Genomic DNA, 7,910 nt, shown 5'->3' with positions numbered 1-7,910 from the left:
CTTGCCCTACTAGTCTCTATTTTCTGCCTTATTCCTTTGAGACAGTCTCCTACTGAAAGCTGGTAACCCAATTGATCCTCCTGTATTCACCCCAGTCACCAACAACACTGGAGTTACACACAGCCACACCTGGATTTTTAACGTGGCTGCTAGAATTCTAACTTAGGTCCTCATGCTGTACAGCAAGGGCTGCTACACACCAAGCCATCTCCCCAACCTTGATCTCTTCTTAAAGGACCAAACATGTAGAAAGGCGAAAGGAGTTAGAGAAGGATTTCTTGATTCACTGCCTCTGGGTCCTTAGCAATACAAGCTAAAGAGGAAAAATGATGCTGTCCAATAAGAACCCACGGAGAAAGACATGGACCAGATGACCTGTCAGGTCCTCTGTAAATCGTCTGCACCAGCCAGGTGACAGAGGATGAGTTCTCAGAGTCCTGTTGACACCACTCACTGTCACTGATGGAACGGTGAGGTGTTGTTATCTCAGAGAGCCTCACACTGACTTCACCTCACACTAACCACAACAGAAACAGCTGTAAATGAAGATCACAACAAAAGAAAAAGCAAAAACATATCTACTTTATTTTCCACATGAATCAACCATAAGCAGGTTTTTACCCACTAATTAATTAAAATGAAATTAAAGTCATCTCCTATGTCATATTAGCCATATTTTAAGTTCTTAATAGCCATATGTGACTAGTGGCTGCTATACAGTTAGCATGAAGGATGGGAGTATGGCTAGCATGGGGATGGTATTATAATAAACTGGAGAAAACTTGCTTTTTTTACAATGGTAACACCATCAGACTCAAGTTTCAAAATAAAAAATCCCTCTGATTGCAAAGAAATGACTAAGTTGAGGCCAAGGTGGGTAAACAAGTCCCATGAAAAGATAAATGGGGCCACGGCCCTGACTCACTCTGAATAAGCTTCACTACTAATAGAGCTAAAGCAAGCTGGGATGTTTTGATACTTTGCTATTGAAAATAATCCTAATACTCAATAGGCAGAAGCAGGTGGATCTCCCTGAGTTCGAAGTCAGCCTGGTCTACAAAGCCAAGTTCCAGAACAGCTAGGGCTACACAGAGAAACCCTGTCTCAGAAACTGCCCCCTCCCCGCCAAAAAAGAAAATGCTAACACATCTCTGGGTAAGCACTGCAAGCCTGGGGGGGGGGGCTCGGAGAGGGGCTCAGCACTGCTACAGGATCCTCCTTTGGTATGCAAAGCCGAGGAATAGCACAGACACCTGCCCAAGAGCAGCAACCCCCGAGGAAGAGACAAGGAAAAAGGGAGCACAAAGCCTACAGGGCATATAAAACTGTGTAAAATGTGTGTGTGTGCGTGTGTGTGTGCGTGTGTGTGTGTGTGTGTGGTGGGGAGCGGGGACTGGGTATGTAGTCAGTTTGTAGAGCACTCATGTAATATCTAGGAAGCCCTGGCTTTCTTTATACCCTAGCCCCCCATAAACTGGGCATGAAGATGCATAACTGTGTTCTCAGTGCTTGGGTGGGGGAAGCAGGAGTTCAATATCATTCCCAGATGTGTAGTTTGAGGCCAGCTTGGGCCACATGAGATTATCTCAAAAAATGAAACCAACCAATGAATGAAAAAGAAATCACAGTGGGGAGGGGAGGGAGGGAGAGATCACATGTATATTGGAGAAAGGCAGAGACAGAGTGTCGGGGCAGGAAGAAAACTGTGTGTGTAGCTTCTACAGGTCTTTGCTACCTCTAAGCATCTGCATGTCCTTTGCTGGTAGGTGGGAGAATTAGGCATTAAAAACACAGTCAGCTCTAACTCAACAGAAACTCACTGGCCTCTTGCCCAAGTTCCCCTGCTGTGTTTGACCACAGTTACCTTAATGAAAGCCAGGAAGGAACCCAGAACGCTATCTTTCCTCTTCCTTGGCCGCCAAGACACAAAATCTCCAGAGCCCATCATCCACACCCTCCCTTTTGGTTTGAATTTAACAATGAGCAGTATCCCACCCCAGTTCCTTTCCCACTGTGCTGCCATGACCTGTTCAGATGTGATGTTACCCTCAGTCCAACAAGAGGAGGAAAGGACCTGCTACTAAGTTTTCAATGCTATGTTTGCAACTGTCTGCCAGGAAACACCAAAGTTTTCTGTTTGTACCAGTCTGAGTTAGAATTGGTAAAAAGTCCACCTTAAATCTTAAATGGAAATGGAATCTAATCCCAACCCAGAAGAGGCTGAAAACTGGCAGACTGCCCAGGCCCAGGACGGCTTTGGGTGCCTGCCAACACTGAGGGCCCTGCCGTTTCTTCCGATAATGTGTTAATTTTTAATTACTATGCTTTTCCATCTTTCAAAAGAAGACTGGAGAAAAAAAAAACATAATTCCTGTGTTGACTTAGAGGGCTTCTCATGAAGAACACAACCAGCCAGTTGTTTCCTGAACTCGTCACCAGTTTTTGCTTTTTAATCAGACTCTCTTTCCTCTTTTTACGGATAGGAAGCCCCTCGGTGGGCCGAGGTCACACGTGTGGCTACCTTCTCTGTTAGCCAGTCTCATTTTGCCTCCATTCTCAGTTTCTCCCGCATCTCTGTTGTTCTCCATCAAAAATGCCAGCAGACTGCGGTTTTCACTGTTCTGCTGGACTCTGTGGATGACTCAGTCAGCTCTCCCCAATCAGAGAGCCATCGTGGCGCTCCCACAGTGCAGCCCCCTTTAAACTTTCCACAGTCTGGAAAAGTTCTCACACTGTGGTGCTTTCTGGTATTGAAAAACTTTTCTCTCCTGTAAAGTATATGCTGAAGTAAGAAAGGTCTAAGTGATACCTTGCCCTCACCCAGGATTCCTAGCAAATGGTAGGTGTACTGACATTCTTCAAGAATCTCCCTATTGCCCCAGACTGGAGGTCAAACCCAGGGCCCCATACAGGCTGGTCAAATGGGCTACCACTGGGCTGCACCTCTGGTCCTGTTCTCATTGTCTCTAGTGTGCTCGTTCAAAACCACTCATTCATTTGCTTGGCTTCTTCTAAAATCTGATTGCTACTGCTTCTTCTTATAGCTTTCTTCTCTTTGAAGTTCTGATCTGTTTTGAGACAGGGACTCTCTAATGTATAGCTCTGGCTGGCCTGGAATTCTCTAGGAAGAGATCTGCCTGCTTCTACCTTGCGAGCACTAGGATGGAAGACTTGCTTCACCATATCTGGCTCCGTAGTATTTGGTGGTGTTTCACAAAGAACTTGACTTAATATACCACGTTATCTATCAGCTTCTGTTTCTAATATGCAGCCATTGTATTTGCAGATCTTTGGTTTTTTTTTTGTTGTTGTTGTTTTATTTTGTTTGAAACTGGCCTTGAACTTCCAGTCCTCCTGCCTTTGCCTCTTGAGTGCTAGGACAACGGGCGTGCGTAGGAGGAGGGCCTGGGCACGTAGAAGCACGCTCAGTCTGTTTGCAGACCTTAATCTCCGTGCGAGTACTTAACTGCATCATTTAGGGAAAAAGGAGTGCACTATTTGGTACATGGCTCAAAGGATTGAAAAGTAACAAAAGACACTAAGACCTGACGTGGACCAATGGCTTCAACCTGGATTTCCTCAACCTGGCACTTTCCACAGGAGGCAGAAAGGGCCCAGGAAAGAAAGGTGTGATAGCATCTATGGTCGCACAGAGAGCTGCCATATGGAAGGAAGATCTTGGGAGCAGAAGCATGTCTGAGAAGGTGTGTGTGGGCGTGCGCAATGTGTTCACATATGAACATAGCTATGTGCTAGGTAGCAACCTTCATTGTTTCCTGTCCCAGGACCTTGTCCTTCCTCGACAACATGGTCTTATTATTGAGAGAGGGAGAAATTCTCCTGTGCATGTTTTGATGATGCACAGCCTATCACACATGTCCAGGGCAGGCAGTAACACAATCTGGCCTCGGGGATCCCTTTTGGACTTTTAAATCACAGGGTAGAAAAGCGTAGTCCCTGGAGGGCCCTGGCTGTCGTGTGCACTGGAACTCCCAGCAATATTGGGAGTATCTGTTCCAATGGGGATATGTATGTCTACCTGCTAACAATAGGAAAGTGTTGGCAGCCTATGAGAGAAGGAGGTAAATAATAGGTAGTGCCCTCTGCCAGTGATCAATGTGCAGAGCAGCCCTCCCTCTCTACCTGTGCCCGTGCTTTGTGGTTCTGTAACTAGTAAAGTTAGGTTTGGACGCCTGAGATTTGCTCAGTGTTGTGGTGTAATGTTTGTATTCCTAGCAACTGGGAGGCAGAGACAGATGTTCAGGTGTGAGGCTAACCTAGGTACAGTGTGAGACGTGTTTCAAAAACAAAACAAAACAAAAAAACAATAAAACAATAAACAATAAGACCCTGGAAATATAAGAACTATAAGAAATATAAAAACTGTAACTCATACATTTACCAACCACATGTACAAAACAAAGTTTCTTATTGGCAGTTTTTGTTACTGTATAGTTAAATGAAATTTCCACAGAACTGTAAACAGAGAAACATTCATAAATAACTAACGCTGAAACTTTAAAAGACATTTGAAATAAAATACCAATTTTGTTTTCCATATCTATCTGGGTATCAGGGCAAGAGCTGTACAAAGCTCAATCTGCATTCTGAGCCTTGAAGAAAAGGAAGGCTGGGGCACAAAAGGGAGGAGAGTAGACAATGGAAGGGAGATCAAACTTGTTCTTTTTTTAAGTTTTCAAAGTCTTTCAAACTGTTTTAAAATGTGTCATTCTAATGAATACAAAAAAAATAAATTGAAAGAAACTATTTAGTTGAAGACAAAAAGATAAAATTTTTTTTAGCTAAAGAAATACCCATAGAGTTGTTTTTTTTTTTAAGTTTATTTATTGTGTGCCTGTGTGCATGTAAGTATACATGTGTCTTGTGTGTATATAAGGGCAAGTGTGGCTGGGTGGAGGTGGCTGTGCACGCCTTTAATCCCAGCACTCGGGAGGAAGAGGCAGGTGGAGTCTGTGAGCTCAAGGCCAGCCTGGTCTACTGAGCAGTTCCAGGAGAGTCAGGGCCACTCAGAGGAACCCTGTGTCAAAAAAACCAAACAAATAAAAAGAGCAAGTGTGTGTGCGCGTGTTGGCTTGAGCACAGGCTGGGAGACTGCACCAGGAGTTCTCCTCCATCACTCTCTCCCCTTAACCTGGAGCTTGGGTTTCTGAGCTAGGCTAGAAGACAGCAAGCTCCAGCGAGCCTTCTGTCTCCACCCCTCAATGTCCAATCACAGGTGTGCACAGTCCACCTGATCTGTGCTGAGATCCAAGCGCTAGTCCTCAGGATTTCGCAATAAGCATGCTTAACCACTAAGCCATCTCTTCAGCTCCCTGATTTGAAGATATTACAAAGAGCAAACACTTTAAGTAGAAACTTCCAGGAATAAAATTTGAGCCCCTCACAAGACAGCCAGCATTTTTTTTTTTCCACTTAGAAAGTCATCTGAATCTTTTATTTTTGGCTAATATAGCATTATTTTTGACAACTCTAGCCAAAACCATTCACATATGAATGTCTAACTAGAAAAGGCAGAAGATGAAGCTACAGCTCTGTTGGAAAGAGTGCCTGCCAGGATGTTTGAGGCCCTGGTTTTGGTCTCCAGGACCACACAACAGATGTGGAAGTGCAAGCACTCAAAAGGTAGATCAAGGCCAGCCTAGAATACATAAAATTTTATCTCAAAAAAGTAAATTGATTAAAGAAAAGAAACCAAATTGCTTAAAATGTTCTATTTTTTAAATATTTATTTATTTATTTACTTACTTACTTTTATGTACAAGTGCTCTGTCTGCACTACAGAAAAGGGGATCAGATCTCATTATAGATGTCTGTAAACCACCATGTAGTTTTTGGGAATTGAACTCAGGACCTCTGAGTCACTGCTCTTAACCGCTGAGCCTTCTCTCCAGCCCCAATGATTTCGTATTTAATTTATTTTTATTTGCAGTACACATTACTTGCCTGATCTGGTCTGATCTTTGTGCTGAGTTCCACAAGAAAACTGCTCATCTCTGGAGAGCTACACCCTCCTTCTGGGAATCCCTGCCCTGGTGGCACCAGACTCCATGTTGGGGAAGACATGCTGGGGTTCTTGGCTTTCACAGATTAAAAACACAGGACTGACTACACCACTCCAGAGCAGGAACAAAAAGAGCTGAGTCCTGAGGAAGTGAAATGCTACCTGCCGTTTAGACTCCCTGGTTACCGGAGACACAAAATGTCCCATGTATGAACTACTGTTATCCAGGGGACATCTCACCATGTTCTATGGACATATATAAAATCCTCCAGGATCCTAACGGTACAATGTCAGGGTAGGGCATCTTGTGCCCAAGTGGCTTCTCTTGCGCTGTGCTTCTCCAAGCTGCACAGCCTGCTGGTTGCCATGGATACACTGTGATATCTGCTCTAGAACTAATTTCACACAGACCAAGGTGCCAGCTGACATGCTGACTTTTTAAGTCTTAATCTGGAATATATTCTCCTGCCTGAACCAGCTCTAATAAAATGGAAGACATAATTTTAGGACTGACACTGATAACCGGAACTTGGGGGTAATATCGCAAGCCTAAGCCTGTTTGTGACAGTGGCCATGGTTAATGTGGGTCCACAGTCCCTTCTGTCAATCTTCCCGAAGACCGGAAACCTGTCAGAAAGACACCCTCTTTCTGATGACCTCTTGCGGCCGCACTCAGCCTGGGTCACCGCACTTCTTGCATTTATCCTGGCACTCCCTAACACTTGGAGCTCTCATGTACCATGATGATGGCGGGGAACAAAACTAGTAAACTAGGAGAAGAATTCAGATGAAGCAAACCCTTGATTAACAGGCGATGCTACTAAAGTTAACCTAAATTTCCAAGCTGAATTCTTCTACCAACCTGCCCTGTCTTCTAATTTTAAAGTGAGAACATCCTCAGTGGAGAGGGCAGGGTTTAAATGGGATGGACATATATAAGTTGAGGACAGGCAACTCTTGGTCCTTGGTCCAGCTGCTCTTGGTCCTTACAAATGAGGCCATCATTTGTAACCTATTCTCTGTCTTTTTCACTGGGCCTCTTACCCCGATTACCTCTAAAATAATAAAAGCAGTTTATTAAATCCTCACATAAACCCCCACAAGGCAAATGTCATCACTGACCCCACAGATTAAAGAACTGAAACATGTCAGGCGACAGCTGGATCCAAACGCAGGAAGATGGACTTAAAACAGCGCAGATGGACTTAAAACAGCGCCGCACACCACCTTCTACATGGCTCTGCTTACACCGCAAGGCTGTCTCCCGGAAGTGCTCTGAGGAGGCAGTGGGCAGTGCTCTTACCTGGTCCGTCCAGGTCCTGAGTCTCCACATAGGCAGAGCTGTCTCACCAGGTCACTGATTTCCTCGCCTTTGAGTCCTGTTTCTAGGGTGGCCCTGCTGCTAGCTCCTCGGCTTCCTGCTAAGGCTACTCCCCAAATTGGTTTGATGACAAAAATCACCTGAAGAACTTGCTAAACAGAGAGCCTCTCCAGGTCCTATTCTCGGAGACTCTGATTCATCGAGTCTGACATGGCCCCAGAAATGTGTATTTTTAACAAGTGCCCCAGGGGATTCTTCTGCAGGTTTGAGAAACGCTACTCTGGGAGTTTTAGCCAATAGGAACAACCACGTCTGCCTTCGGGATTATGATTGAATCAAATTTTACCAGGAAGATCGCATTTCTATAGCCGCATTAATCCAAAGTGCTTAACACATATGGCACAAAGTGGTTCTGGTTTTTTTCAGGGAGGAAGGGATCTCATGCTGGGTGAATTGGGATGTCTGTCTGTGTGTTTTTTGTCTCCTTTTCAAGTGATGACTGTTGAAAGAATTCTTTAATGGCTGTGCCCGTGAGGGAGTTTCTGTATGTGCTCTGGTCATGGGACA

At 44.6% G+C, this 7,910-nt stretch overlaps 1 protein-coding gene across 9 annotated transcripts in view; it reads right to left on the bottom strand.

Moving 5' to 3' along the window:
- Positions 1-7,910, bottom strand: part of Dtnb (dystrobrevin beta) — a 209,021-nt gene that overhangs the window by 57,716 nt on the left and 143,395 nt on the right. The window lies entirely within an intron of this gene.

This window comes from Microtus ochrogaster, linkage group LG3 (assembly GCF_000317375.1).
Source record: "Microtus ochrogaster isolate Prairie Vole_2 linkage group LG3, MicOch1.0, whole genome shotgun sequence".
Lineage (NCBI taxonomy): Eukaryota > Metazoa > Chordata > Mammalia > Rodentia > Cricetidae > Microtus > Microtus ochrogaster.
This window is presented reverse-complemented; position numbering and strand designations above follow the sequence as displayed.